This window comes from Sylvia atricapilla, chromosome 4 (assembly GCF_009819655.1).
Source record: "Sylvia atricapilla isolate bSylAtr1 chromosome 4, bSylAtr1.pri, whole genome shotgun sequence".
NCBI lineage: Eukaryota > Metazoa > Chordata > Aves > Passeriformes > Sylviidae > Sylvia > Sylvia atricapilla.
The window spans coordinates 21,400,918-21,417,363 of NC_089143.1; positions in this window are offsets into that span (position 1 = coordinate 21,400,918).

Sequence of the window (16,446 nt, forward strand, 5' to 3'; positions counted from 1 at the left end):
ATTAATTTTACATCTTAATTCTTCTATCTTTAAATACTGTTTCTACGGCTTTCTAAAAAGTCACTAAGGATACATTATATAAAGAAAATAAAAGAAGAAGTAATGTTTATCATGCCTTCAAGAGAAATACTTTTATTGAGATTCAGATAAGCTTTTGTTCTTAAAAAGTATTGTTCATATTGGTCTAGAGCTTTCTTCCTCATTCTGGTTTATGGGGACAGTGCCAACTTAGATTTGGCTTGTACTCTGCATATAAACAAACTTTTATATAATTGAGACTGGCAGAAATATTTGTCACATTTTATTCTGGTTTTATATATTTGATTCCAAACATTCTGTTATGATGATTGAAATGCTATCATTGCACTCACTCCTGCCAGGTCTCATGGGTGAGTCTTGTAATATATTATATTTGTCCCTAACAGGCCACAGCCCCCAATCACATGGTTATGTGAGATTCAGCTTTCCTTTAAATGGGAATTATGTTTCTAAGCCTCAGAGAAAAAGCTTGGATGTATAAAGCCTATACTTATAAAAAATATTCAAAAACTCCTGGAATAAACAATGAGAGTGTTTTCTTCTCCCCCCCCATCCATAACACTTCTAAGTACTTCAGCTCTTGAATGACCTCCTTTAGCAATGTTGCCTTGAATGCCCAGATTTGAAGACCAGTGAGTTTGCCTGCAGAGGTACTGACCCTGCTGCATCCTCCCACCTGGGCTTTGTTGTGGACAAGAAAGTGAGGGGTGGCATGGGGGCTTGAGCACAGCGCTGGAGCTGAGGAGCTGATGTTAAAGTGGGTTTACCCTTGGTATTTTTTTTATATAGGAGGGCAGGGATAAGCAGAAATAAAGTTTTGGAGAGAGAAAAAGAGGATGAAGGATGGATCTAGCCAAGCGCTGGAAACTGAAAACTGAAAAGATAAGTTTAAAACTATTCAGTTTTATCCCTACTAAAATTAGCCAGCCTTGACATTTTGTTGCTTTTGCTTTGGATCAGGCTGCATCTACAGGCACCTCTACATTATTCAAATGCAACCTATTTTGCAGTTTTCAAAACAACTGCTCACAAGGAATTGTCAGAAAATAATGAGGATCTTTTGAGCCAGCCTTACAGCCATACATTCCTCTGGCTGAGGAGTTTCTGTACTAGAATGAGTAATTTCTTGTCAACCTGACATAAGGGGGATAACTAATTGAAAATTTGATAAAGAACGAATTCAAAGAGCTGTAGATTAAAAAAGCTAATACTTTAAATACCATGATATGTCTCCACCCAAAAAGCTGCCAAATGTCTCAAGTTTATATGAAATGAATAGTAAAGAAAAATATCCCCTACTCAGAAGAGACAGAGCTATCTAGAGATTATATAGAAACAAACATTTTCAGCTTTAGCATTCTTATTAGTTGTACATGAGTATGAGTCAAACTGAGCAAGAAATACTTGCACATTCAGTCTATTTAAATATCCCAGGGGAAAATTAACTTTTTTAAAATTCTATATTAATAAAATAAACTTTTTATTATGCCGTAATAGATCTAGAGCCCTGGAGTTTGTGGTCTCAGATCACTCTTAACACAGACACATCTCTGTGTTTGCATGAAATTTCATTGACTTTGAGTGCAATGCTGCACCATGACTGAAAAGTTTTAGGCATATTATACAGTCCTCCAAACTGTGGTCTATATGATAATGGTTTGTTTTTCCTGATACCTGTTCATTCAGCAGAAAATTTAAGTATTTAACTACTGATGTGAAGCAGATAACTTGTTGCTTGTGAAACAGGAAGACAGATGTGAAACTGGGCATAAAAAAAGTCTGTTGGGAGAAGACCATTTGTCTTCATTGTTTGGAATAAAAATCTGTAAGGTTTCTTTACAACAAATTACATGGTTATGGCTAGAATATTAAAAAACTCCTCACCTTTCTATAGAAAACAGTATTATCCCTTTATCATTTTAGAGAATTCTCAGTTTCACTATGAATTTTTTATCATGATGTCCATAAGATTTAACTTTTCATAACTTTTCTCCATCATTGACAGTTTTTTGCCAAAACGTGGCCCAAGGTGGATGTGGGTGTGTTTGTGTTGCCATTATCATTTGCTTACCTTTTGAGCAATCAATTCTGGTTTTTCTCAGAAATTCAGAAGAAGAGAATTACAATGCTCAACTTCTTCTCTCTCATTAAATTATTTCCCAACAAAGGTCCTTATGTAAATGCTGTTGCTGATTAGTGGGGAGCAAGAATGTTTTCTAGAATCTCATATGAAAATAAGAAATTGAAATGCAGAATATTATTAAAAGGTAAACAAATGTATATTTTATGGAAATAAACAGGAACAGCTTGTATAACAAAGTCTGGGAGGAGATTCTCCATACTAGGAGTGAAAGTAACAGGGGGAGAAGAGTTATTTAAACTAAACAAAATTATCACAGGAACAAGTGTGTATGAGAACATGTAATTGACTAAATTTAGTCAAATGTTAAAGTTGGAGGGTTATATAAATGTTAAATTTAGAAGGTTATATAAAATCAATGAAATGAATTTATGCAGCATTTTCAAGAATGAAAGCAGCTGGAGAGAGAGGATGTCTTCTTTTAAATTGGGAGAAAAAAAAATCCTGTTTCCCAAGAATCGGTTACCTGCTTCTGAGGAGAATAAAAACCAGTGAAGTGCTATGAAGTGCTTAGGAGCTGGGGACATGCAGACATTGGAGACCCAAATTCACCTTTTAAGACAAAAGAAGCAAAGACATATACTGCATTTAATAGGAGGGCGGCCCTAACCTTTACCATTTTTTTACTCTTTAAACTTACCTGGAGACCTGCTGGAAGCAGAGGAATAGAAGAATTTTCACAGAGAAAGATGAAGGTTTTTTTGGCACTGCAATAAATATGTCTCTGTACCAACAAAAACCTCTGATAAATAACTTTAAAAAAATTATATATCTGGCATGATATTAAGCATTTTTTAAAAAGGCAAGTATTGTTATTTTTTGTTTATTTATTTATTCTTGAATCCTAGGATAATAGAATGGTTTGGATTGGAAGGGACCTTAATGATCATCTGGTATGCTGAGGTAGAAAAGGTTTTTAAAAATCTAGTTTCTTTATAGAGGTCTCAAAGTGAATAAAAGAATAGTCTACTTTAAAAAATAGGAAATAAATACAATACTTATTACTACAAAGCTAATAAATCTTAAAAAGGCTTAGTTGAGTGAGGATGTGGCCCTGCCCTGAACTTATGATTGCAGAACTTATGAGATAAATTTTCCAAATAGGAAAAAGGCACATGTATAATCACTTAAAAGATGGAACTATTTAGGTGGAATGTTCTTCTGTTTTTATTTGGAGAGAGGCAGAGTCAAGGCAGAGCACAGAAGGAAAAAATGAAGATGCCAAAACTTGCTGTGACTACAAAAACACAAACCTTGAGAGAATTTGTAGTAGAGTACTGACTAAAAGTGTGTGATAGCTGTAGCTGTGAGACATCATTATTGCTTTATCTGTAAAAGGCTTAGTAAAAAACGTGTTTGTACCAAAGATCCCAAATTTATGTTATTTTTGTCAAAATCCAAGGTAGTATCTAAGCTACCTATCCAGGTAAAAGAAGATAGTACTGAATTAAGCGATCTGAAATTTGTTTATTTAAGCAAATTTTTGAATTTATTCATATATATTTGTGTGTGTATTTTAAGTTAGTATATGTTCTTAAAAGTTAGTATATGTTGGGTAAACATTGATGAATTGTTTAAGGTGTTTTTCTTCAAGAAATCACTTTGGAATCTGATACCACCAGAGTGCTGAGTATCCCTTTCTTCACACTGGCTTCCCCGCCTCGAGAGAAAAGAGTAATGTTCCCCCTTTTCCAGGCGTCTCGACTTCGAGTGCACATGCTGGGCCAAAGAAAATGAAACAACTTTTCTACTCGCCCAGATATAACTTTGTAAAGGATCAAAACCTTGCAGACTTGTAGTAATTGTGAGTAACCCAATTAAACAGTTGTACATTCTGTAACCAAAAGGGTGTGAGGTTGGAAAACCTCCTGTCCTCCTGAGCCTTGTAGCTGGGTAAATGAAGACATAAAATAGTTGAGTGATTTCACTCAGGGTCTAGGTTGGGAGTGTGAAGTATCAACACTTTGAGAGAAGTGACTTATGCAGAGACATTTGTGTGACATTTAAAAGCAATAATTGTTTTAAAAAATGTATGAAGAGCTCTTCAACAAACATGTTTTGTCCTTTACTTCTCTTTGAAACTTGTTATTCATTCTTCTTCTCTCTTTTTGATGTCAAATCAGAATTTAGTCTGGCATTATAATCCTGAAACATCTGGAAATTGTAAATCCAGAAGGAAAACTCTTGATCTGAGTAATTAGGAGATCACAAAATTCTTAAAGTTTTTTTTTTTCACTTTTGGCATATCTGGGAAAAAACCCTACTTTCATTCTTCTTACATCTTAGTGACACAATGTTCTCATGAGGACATTCCTTCCTACCATCACTTTTTGCAGAAAACCTGCAGAAGTGGAAGCTGATTCCAATTTCTCAGAAACCCTATTTGGTGCTTAATCACTGACTTCAGTGTTAGAAGACTGTGTTCTTATCGTGCACATCTCTGACTCCACCTGTGCAGGACTCTTTGATCCTGCTGCCTCATTTTCAGTGATATTTGCCAAAGCTGATGTACTGGACTTGTAGAAGAAGCAAAGCAGACTTAAATGTAAACTTATTATTTTCAAAGAAGTATTGGTACTGGCTATTTTCTATTTTAAAATATATCGTAAGAAAACTGACAATTGACAGTGCTTTCATGTGCTAAAAAACCCCCAGACTGGCAAAAAACTTAAATTATTTCCATTAGAGAGCAGATGTTAGTGGAAAACAAACACTGTCACAGTAAACAGCTATTAAAAATTCTGGAAATACCAGTTTTAATGATGGATAAAAATAAATTGATCTGGATCCAGGTGTAGGTTAAGGCTAGATCTGTGTTAGAGGGATAAGGGTATGCATAGATCAACCTAAGGCCAGTTTATCATATGGCATTTGATATTGATTTCTTTGAGGCGGAAATTTAACTCTCTCCCTGAAAAATCCATGCCTCAAATTCATGGCTGGTAGCCATTTCAAAGTACTGAAAGGTTTGTATGTCACACAGTAACTAACCCTCCTCTAACTTCCTTGAAAGGTTCATCAGGAAGTAATTTTTTCTGAGAATAATGTTTTTTGAAAAAAGTCGATGGCAATCTAGTGATCAATGCCATGTTTGGCCACAGAGTTCCTAAATTATTCTATCCTAATAGTGCTTGATCTGAGAGTGGTTCATATTTGAATTCAGCAATAAAGCAATGCAAGCTCATTTTGAAAACAAAATTATAGACCTTCTTCAAATAAGTGACAGCATGTTCCAGATACAGCTTGTGGCAAAAGTGCCGAGTGATTAAGTAGGAAACGTATTTAGTCAGGGCTGTGTATCGATACTAGACCTGAATTTACATCGACCTGTTTGTCAAGGCAATCAGAGCTGGGAGGTGAGGGCAAAGGAATAGTTCTTCTTTCTTGCAGTGTATTTGTGGGGGGGTCTCTGAAATTGGGGCCATGTATGAACTGAAAAACACATAACTGTTCTTGTAGTTTGCTAAAGAAAAAACAATGTACTATGTTGAGTTACAAAGTAAATCCTTGAATATATTATAGTTATACAGATGTTTTAGAATGTCCAAAGGAAGTCTTAATATAATTTTTTTCTGAAGATGTTGCAATAGAACAAGCTAGAAAATTGAAAGCTACGTTTTCATAAGAAAAAACTGAATTAAAATATCTGATGCTATCACACTAACAGTCCAGGTCTAAGGGCAGTTTTCTGTCAAGAAAAGGGCAATAAATAGTTTGAGCTCTGCCACCCAATATCTTTGATACTCTGGGTTTAGTTAGTATGTAGCATCTCTAAATCTCTCATTTCATGCTGTCCCTTCCTCCTTTACTCACCCTTTTGCATTGCTGAGATGTCATGGAGCTATAAATAATTGTAACAAGACATTCATTATTTGTGAAGTGGGGTCTCACTTATCTGCAGCACTTTGTACCTGCTAAGGGTGTACAAGAGGCTTCTAGAACAGCTATGTGGATAGATCCTTGGAAAGCACATCATAACTTTAAAAAACGTATATTAAATTCTTCCTGTTTTTAATTGCATGCTAAATTTAATTATTTAGCAGGATTTCATTGTGTTGAGTCATTCTTCAGAAAAGAGTATCTGAGATTCAGCTATTCATGCAGGATTAGTGGAATTTCTATTGACTCATAGATTTCAAAACAGTCAGGATAGATGAATATTTCTACAGGGAAAAAGTAATAGCATTTGCAACGTCTCTGGAAATTAATTAAAACTTCTTATAGGTAAATTAATGGAAGCAAGTAATGGACTGTGAAGACTAGTGTTTTTAATGCATGTCCAGAGAATGGTATTTGGGTATTTGGATGTTGTCCCGGTTGAATAATCATTTGTTCATTCATATTTTCAATTTTTAAAATATTTAAAATTGCCTTTTAGCCATGCAGGAGCACTCTACTCTTTATTTCCACTGGTTGGGGATTTGAGCATTGAAAGACCTAATTCCAAGTCCATTGCTATTGTAGACCCATCAGAAAGGAACTACCTTCTTGATGGAATTACCATATACTCATTGTTTTGTGTTTTGTCTCTGCAATATATCAAAAGGAAAGCCTGTTAATTCGATCTAATTTAATCCATTTCTAGGGACACAAAGCTGAGTTAATACAGCAATGGGAATCATGCAGGATTTTCTGACATATTTATGTAATTATGAAAATGAATATAATTATGAAAACACAGGTGCATCTAAATTTCATCTGATTTACTTCTATGCTCTAATAAGTTTCCTTTAAACTTATATGCAAGAATGGAATGGGAAATATAAATAAAAATATATAGTTTTTAATATCAAAGGGAAACAGATGCCCTTTGGAATAGACATTTGCTAGCATCAAGTAATTGCTGAACTTTTGAGGTCACATAGTTCCAAATTTTCTAATCTGATAACTCTGCAAAACTCTGGAAAGTTTAAAGAAGTGACAAAATTTTCATGTACTACAAAGCAAACTAATTCTAATCAGTGCTAATGGAAATCAGTGAATTTTGTGCCAATTGTTGACAAGTATGATGGAAGAAACAGTTAAAACGCTTCCAATCTGAAGCCAGGATTAAACAATTATGCATTCACTAGGTTATGTAGCTATCAGTGCCAAGTTTCCTTTGTGAAAAATACATAACACGTAAAAGAATTAGCATTATAAAATCCATCTCTTTCTTCTGTTGAGAAGTTACCATATTAAAAGGTGAAGCCAAGTATTGCACAGAAATCGTAAAACTGTTATGCAATAAAGCAATATATGCAGATCTGAGTGCTAAGGCATTTTCAGTCCTAAAGTCCATTATAAGGGAGGCAAGCATTCTACAGGTTCAGTAAAACCAGAGTAAAGACTGAAGCAAGATTTTTTTTCATCTGTAACTCTCTTTAAGAAGACTGAAAATTCTCACTGTCTTTACAAACCTTCAGTGAACTTCAGTTAAGACTGCTGGTTTTGTTGCAGAAGCACAATTTTAGCACAATTTTAGCTAAAATGTTTCTTTATCTTGCCATAGCCTATTTGCTCATGTAGTGCAGCAGCTTCATCACTGATGTCAGCTGAGCCCTGGATAGGGTGATTTCTAGATAAACCCTCCTACAGAGCCAGCCATAATAGTATGAAACTTATGAGCAATTGCTCTCTTTCTCTCAGGAAGAAAAGAAAAGAAAACAAAGAAAAGAAAAAAAGATAAAAGAAAAGATTATTCAAAAGGACCCTCAAAGGTCATCTTAACCTGCCCCCCACTCAGCTGGAGCTGGAGGGACAGGGTTGCTCCGAGCTGTGTCCAGTTCCGTCCTGCTTACCATGTATTCTGACCACAAATGTCAGGTGGACACCCTGACCTCCCAGGGGCCACCCCATTTGCAGGACTCTCAGGAGCAGCCCCCAAATTTCTCCCCCCACCCCGGCCACCCTGCAGAGAGAGGATTTGTCTCAGCCCTCGGGGTGCAGGTCAGCCAGCATCCGTGTGGTAAAGCAGGCATGAAAGTGGTCCTGACTAAATCTGGTCCTGACTACATCTAGTCCTGACTGAAGTAGCACGAGATGGGAAGATAATGGAGCATCATTAGGCAAACCAGTTAATGCCCAGCCTTTCTCTGCGCCCTGCACTTGCCACTCATGTGCTTGGGAGAACCACAAATGTGGCTTGTTGGCTGAGAAAAACCACCTTTGTTTTTGTGCTCGAAGAGGAGTTTAAACAGGTTATTTTCAAGATGTGGAAAACTTTCCATAGACTCACAGAATTGTTAATGTTAGGAAAGACCTCCAATATCATAGTGCACAACCTTTAACCCAAAGCCACAGTGTTCATCACTAAACTGTGTCCCCAAGTGGCACAACTCTGTTTTTTAAATACTTCCGGGAATGGTGGCTCCGTCACTTCCATGGGCAGCCTGTTCTGGTTCTTGAACACGCTTTGTGTGTAGAAATTTTTCCTAATAATGGGTATTTTTCTAATATCCAATTTAAACCTCCCCTGGTGCAACCTGAGGCCATTTTCTCTGTCACTAGTTACCTGGGAAAAGAGATCAACCTGCACTTGGCTACCACTTCCTTTCAGGGAGTTAGAAAGAGTGATAAAGTCCCCCAAGACTCCTTTTCTCCAGACTAAACACCCACAGCTCCCTCAGCCACTTCTCACAAGAGGAGCTCCAGCCCCTTCACCAGCTTTGTTGCCCTTTCCTGGACAATAAGTTCTTTCCATTTTCCTGGTTTTATGCTATTTATTGCCACTATGCCATCACCTAGGTCGTAATGTGTGTCCCCTATGCAGAAGGATACTGCTGCTAATTCTGGATTTTATGAATGGAACATTAATTTGGCTTTCTTTTAAACATATTTTTTTCTGGAGCAGGATATGTTGTGCAAAAAGTAATTAAAAATTTGGGATTTTCAAATACTGAGATAAATAAGCAGGTCGACAGAATATTCCTGAATTTCTTGACCTTATTATTACTTGTCCTTTGTTGTCTTCTACAAAAGTGTTCTCCTGAAATACTGTTGGTCCAAATTCTTTCCAGCTTCAGGGACACCAGGGTCTGCTATTTTCTGGCTGGCATCAATTCAGAAGTGCAGAATGCTCTGTAAAAGGCACAACCAAAGTCCAACTCACTCTTCACCTCTCCTGTGCATTTGCTCTGGAGAGGGGAAGAAAGAAAATTAAGCAGAAAGAATGTGGAATGGCTCCTATTCATGTATCTTTGAATGCAAATTACCCTCTGCAAGCTGGAGAAGCTGATTTTACATCATTTTAGGTAAAAGAAAGAGGCACAGGCAGGATATATACTAAACTAAACCAAACCTAAAAGTTACTCCAGCACAAAAAAGCAAATCTAAATTTGCTAAAATTTTTCTGTTGGATTAAACTAATATTTTTTTTACTAATTAATTAATGCTATCTCTAAAATATGAAAGAACCTATAGATTTATCTTTTAAATAGCCATTAAGAGTAAAAAGATAAAATGGAAAGGTGACAGAGAATTAACAAACTCTTTTAGATCCCACAGACCATTGTTCAGACTATTAAAATAAACTGAAATACTGCATAATTTATGATGTAGGGTTAAAAAATCGATTTCAAAAATTAAACAGGGTGAAGTGTTAGTAGGAATTGATTAGAGTTGAGCAGCATATGGCATTTTTAAAGAAATCTGTATTATGCTTTCTAAGGAATGTTACTGAATTAAATTTAATGAACAGAGGAAATGTACTCATCTGTATGGTTCCCAGTGATTGAAGGTAACCTGAGATGAAAGAAAAATAAATGGACTTCCAGAAGTTCTAGTAATTTTTTCTTAGATTTGTCTTACTTTATTTCAGCCATCAAAAAAGATAGAGCTCTAATCTAAAGTAGTCATCCAGGCTCACTCTGTAGTTAGTGGAGAAAAGAGTTATCTCCAGAGAGCTATTCATTCTATCTTAGCATAGATGAGATGAATTACCTTTTTTCAGTGCCCATCTCTCTTCATTGAATACAGAGGAGTATAGATGGTTAATTTAGACTAAGGATGCAATTTATTTCTCCAGTCCTTTGTTCTTTGAAATATAGATGTTTAGCACAAGGATTGGGCTACAACAATTCAAAGCTTTTAAATTTTTTTTGACTCTAGGAGGCAAGCCAGTGAGGATTTCATGGTTAGTGTCTCTGGAGCATCAATACAGCATCTGTCAGCAGAGCTTACCTGGTAATTGTGTAACTTCCTTTGTGGCTGCTATTCCAACTGCTGAAAACACAGCCAAATGACTTCCATTACAGAGACTGGCTGGGTTCTTGCTGCTACAAATCCATACATTCATCTGGACTGTCATATAGCCTGTATTGCAATGCCTTCTGACTGGGGCTGTGGAACAGGTGACAGAAAGCACTTTGAAAGCAAAGAAAGTGAAGAGTCCATGTGGCTCCTCCATCTGCTACCTCGTGTTTCCTCCTGCCCTCACAGTACAGGTGCAGTTATTTTCATACAGGCTGTTGATGCAAACCTCCTTCCATATTTTTTGTGTGTACCATGAAAAAGAAAGATTACAAATGCTAATCACTAACATTTATCAGTTATTTTATTTTTCTTTTTATATCAGGTTTTGCTTGTGGTGAGAAATCAACACTTCATCTGTTGGTGCTAATTAGCTTGTGTCATGATCCCCATAGCAGTATCACTTCTGAAGCATGTTTTTAGGGAGTTGAGTGAAATGCCACATGTCAAAAGTTCAGATTAAGACCAGTAATCCAAAACCTGAGACTTAACCAACCTTTGATACCTTAACATTTCTGCTTAAGCATCTGAGGATACTTAAGAGACCCAAACCTTCACCTTTAGTTAAATTGAAATTTCTAAATATCAGTGCTTTAATAGCCTTTAAATAAAAATGACAGTGAGGCATGAATGGACTTTACTAAATCTGGCATATTGTGTTGATAGGGCAAACAGAGCAACACAAGAGCAAACTGAGACTGAAACGAATCAAAAGATTTTCTGAGTAAAATTATTAAATTCTTCTCCTTTCCATCCTTTTCCTTCATGTACATGACTCAAATTCACTATCACACATCAATATACTAGCAATTTTTTAAAGGAAGGGACATATTGGCAGGCAGAAGGAGTACCAATCTCTGTGAAAGAGTATTGCAGCCCTTATTTTGAAAAGATGTCCAACATTATGCTTCAGGATTTAAGTTGTTCTGTTCATATTGACAACTAGGGGACTGGCAGAGACATATTTTTTTATCCGGCATGGAACCTCTTACTTTAACTGCTTGGATTGCTGATTGTGCAAGTTGAAAATTGAAGTAGAGAGAATTGAGGTTGTGAGGGGGAAGAAGGGAGAGAAGGAAAAGAAATAACATACAAATTGATTATGAAGTGTGACAGTTGCATAACAAATGAAAAAGGAAGCATAACAGGATTGTCAGGAAGATGCTAGAGAATTCTTCACAGAGACACATGCATCTGTGAGAGATAAACTATCCTTTCCATTACCCTTTCCCCTCTCTTGTCCCACAAAACCCATTTATAATTTGGTTTCAACAAGCATTACAACTCTACGATTTTGATATGTCCATGAGGAAAATTGCCTCAGCAAGTGATGTCAGGTCCAAGACTCATATTTCCCACATCTCATTTAGATTTAATGATTTCAAAATTATATAGCAATGGACTAGGAAAACTAGTTTTTGCTTTTGTCCTCTGGGACTTCAACAAATATTTTATTTGCATTACATTCTTCCAGAAAATCATCTCTTTGTCATCCTCTGCTATTAGTACCTGGGCTGAACCATACTCTCGGTATGACACTCAAGCAAAGAACTAACATATCTGAGATCCTTAAGCAAAATTCTAATTGCCAAAGCTAAATTTCTGGGCTTAAGATGGAAATTTTTCTTGTCTACGTGAGTTTAACTGCTAATTAGTACTGACTTCATGCTAAGCTGTTGTGGTTCACAAAGTGTCTTTAAAAGCTATCTGAGCAGAAATCTTGTGCCAGTGAAGGTGTCTTTCTCTTTATTCATCTAGACAGGGATAGAAAGTTCCTTCATTACGGAGTTGCTATTAGAATCTGAGGTAAACAGCACATATACACAATAACTGAGCCAAAACATACACACAAAGCAGTTTTGAGGAGGCTCTTTACACTTCCTGTCAGTGTAAAGAGGTCTTTCACCACAACAACAGTTTTGAATGTATTCGCAGCTGACCTTATTTCCAGAGTCTTGACCTTATTTCTGAGGTCTGTCATCAAGCATTAATTCATTTTATAGTCCTTAAAAAAGCTTTAATAAATAAAAAGGTAAAAGCTTAGCAAGGCATAAGTGAAAGTCATGGATAATACAGATCTGGTTTGGCTTTAGTTGGGTGAATGGGAAGTAAGATGACTGGAAACTGTTGTCAGGAGGGAGAATCAAAAATAACAGATGATTTAGGGCTTTTCACAGACAAAGTTTGAAAGGCATTTTAATTCAAATTAGACCAATAGGTTTCTTTTGAAACATGAAACAACTTGAAATAATTAAAATTAAAATATGAGTATTTATTTGTCTTAAGTGGTTGAAAATCATATAGTAATATTCACTTAACTCATCCAGAGTAAGAAAATAATTCTGCCTTACAGACATGATTATAAAGAGATGCTGTGCTTTAAAATAGTATTTACCTTGCACTAAACTTATGTTCAGAAGAGGTTCTAGTTTCCATTGAGTTCAGCCCCCTGGATCTTTGAAACTTGTCTCTAAACTGAAGTTAGCTACCTTTCCAATGAAATGGTGACTCATTAGTGATATTCAAGTTAATATTTAAAGGTTTGAGTGCAACCATTTCTTTTTTTTTTTTTTTTTTGTTTATTATATAGGCACTCTGATTTTATACTGCTTTTGCATGTAATCTTGCTGGTTTTGTCTGCAGGGTACTATTCTTTATTTATCACTGTATTTGAGATTCTGATTTTAACTGAAGCTCTTTGTTAGCCTGAGAACCAGGCTTCTTTGGCAGCTGTTGGTTCCCAGGTTTGATTGCAAGAGCCACTTTTGCAATACAATTTCCATCAAGTTCATGACTTTACTGGTAATTTGTATGACCTCAATTGGCATTATATTTCTTCTTTGGGACCTCTTGGTTAACACCTGAGACTTTTAAGAGCTAGTTTTAAAGCTGGTTTTATTCCCTTTTTTTTTCATTCTATAAATAAATTTGATTTTATGTTCATTTATGCAATTTTATTAATTCCATTTATACATTTTATTTGTTTTTTTAAATTTTTTCTCTTTCTTCATAACTATTGATCTGTATTACACCTGTTAAAATAATTTTAAAAAATATTTTTTTAGGGAGTATAGTGAAAACAAATGTGTTCTATGCTTTTTTCAGCATAAAATTCTGCCTTTAATTTGGAGATAATATTTGTCAAAGGGCATACTTTCTTCAGATATCCTTGGAGAGGACAATGCACCCTTGTCATAAAATGCTGAAACAGAACCAGAAAAATCTTTAATGTGTGCAATACCTATTCACTAACATTTATATCTCATGACCTCCAGTAAAATAAAGATGGAAAATGCACCCAGTAATCACATGTATGTTGCATTACCACTTGATTATGATGTTCCTTTCTTGGTTTATATGTCTCTTTCCTGGTTTGCCTGTATATTGTCTAATCTATCCATGCAATTCACACTTTATATGTAAAATATATGTAAGTATTTACATTAGAAATTCAGAACTGTTTCAGGAAAACTACTGTTGGGACAAAACCTCCCAAGATAAGCAAAATCTATATTTAAAAGGCTGTTTTCTCTTGCACAGAGGAGAAAAAAAATCATAATGGTGACATTTGGTGTTGTGCAACAGGAAAAGTAGAAATAGGAGGAATGTACATAATTAGTCCCCTCACGGACTTAAGAAGAAGCAGTTAATGCCAGTGACTATTTCAAAATGAGGAAAGAAGGGTAAAAATTGTCGATATGTGTAAAACTTTTATGGGAAGTAGGAACTGAAGTATCCAGCCTTGTCTGGACAAAGTATGACACAAAAGTTTTGGGATACTCTTATTTAAAAAGAGAATGAAGGAATGGAACTCATGGTTTCTAAAGTCCTCCTGTTATCTCTCAGGGACACTCATAAGGTAAAATAACAGTCTAGAGCCCTGATAATTTTCAGAAGTTATATGTGCTGACATGCAGCTGATGTAGCTGTACTGAGCACGTCACAGCTCGCAGCAATGTTACCCATATCAGTAACTAATGCAATCAGTGCCAATACTATGCCAGTAAATTTGTAGGTTTTGTCTCAGATTCCCATACCTGGTGTAGATACTGAGTCACTAGAAATGGCATGATTTCATATACTCTGAAACATAACTGATATGGCTCACTCATTAGAATAAATGATGCCATGAAAGGCATCCATAAGAGAGAGAAAAATGGATGTAGAAGAAAAAGGAGTAACAACGTAGAATTCAAGAAAATATTATTGTTTAAGGTGTTTAAATCTGCCTGTGGCTTTGTTCAAGTGCTACTCAGAAGTCTCAGGCTAATAGGAGTTGAATGTCTCTTCAGCTCCAGACATCAGTATTTGGATTATAAGAATCTGATTCCTATCACTAATGTTATCTGTTCTTGACAGCCTTGGATCTTTGAACAAGTTTTCATTGCAGCACAAGAAAGGTAAAATCCAGGTCAAGACCTGATGTTTACTGAAGTCAGACACCTGTTGGTTAGGAATCTTGTCAGGTTTAGGTGACGGCATATTCTGTTGCTTTCTTTTCCTTCACATAAAACTTACACTTAGGGAAATGGTAATGTCATGGATTCTCAAATTCACTCTGTCAGTTTTAAAAGGTTACTATTTATATTATTCAGCACTGTACATTCCATACAATTTACATCATGACTCTTCATAATTTTAATTGTCACTCTTAATGGAAGTATCTCAGATCTAACTGGCCTTTGATAGCTGTTAAATCTTGCATGCTGCAGGACTCCACTCAGACCATATTCTTCTCAAAAAGATTCCGAAGTCTAGTTATAAAAACTTATTAAAATGCTGAGATGAATATATTGACAACTTCTTATTTGTCATATCATTCTGTAAGAATTTGATATAATCCTACACAGTTACACGAATGGGCTTGTTTTCATTTGGAAGTAGAGTTTTGTGGTGTGTAGGCTGCTTTCCCACAATCTCTAGCATGGTCAGGTTTTGTGCATCCTGTGGCCATTAGTGCTCAGTATAAACGCAAATGACTGGATCATGTCGGAATATCTTAGGATTTTTTTCCCTTGTAGCAGAGCTGGCTTGAACAGAGCTGGTTGGAGTGAACTGAAGCAAAGGCAATGCTGTCTAATTGTGACATGATGCAGATGATTGGGGATCCACTCTCTCTTCCATTTGTGTATACTATTTTCTTACATTGCTTGCTCAACTTTCTAATGAAATTAAAGTGATTTATATGTATAATTTATTATTGAGTTTTTACTATTACATCCATTACAGAAAGAACAAAAATATGGTTAAATCAAAGATGTAATTAACTTACTAGATCAATGATTCCCATTAGTCACATCAGCAAATAGATTTAGTGGATAACCATTTTTGTTTTGATTATAGGGCTGTAGCTGAAAGATACTCCATCATTTTAATTCCCTCTTGATGAAATTTAAGGAAGGACTCCCAGATACAGTGTTTTAAATCATGAGGGTGCTGATCTGGTGAAAATATTTGTAGATCATAAATTTACACTAGATTTTTATTCTTAGAGCATGAACAAAGGGACTAAAGCTTGCTGAATCCCAGAATAGAAAGGTTGTAAAGGAACTGTGAATCCTCCTTGATCTCTCAAAGAAGTTGCCTTGTAGAGTGTGGCCACTTGTTAAAAGGCGTATAAGGTTGAATACCTGTTATCATAGAAGAAAAAGCATTGTAAAGATGGAGATTTTTGAAGGAAGAAGTGTAGGGATTTGAGGAGGTTGAAGGAAAATGAGAATTTTTAGAGTCAAAGCCTTGAGGGTCCAGGAGCCATCAAAAAAGTTGTTTTTATTTCTATTTATGAGAAAAATTTGCAGTCATAGAGAGCTCTGCAAATGATATCATTTTAGTTCTATCATCGGTGTTCCTTTATTTCTGGTAAAAATCCAGTAGTCTCAGGAAATCTGTGCAGTAGAGATGCATTATTTTATCCACAGACCTCCTGAACTATTTACCAACACTTCCTCAGGAAAAATCAGGTGAGAAAGCAGCCTGTGGAACTTGGACAGGTGTCACTGTTACATTTTTGGAAGTTGGCTTTTAACATCCAAGTTGGT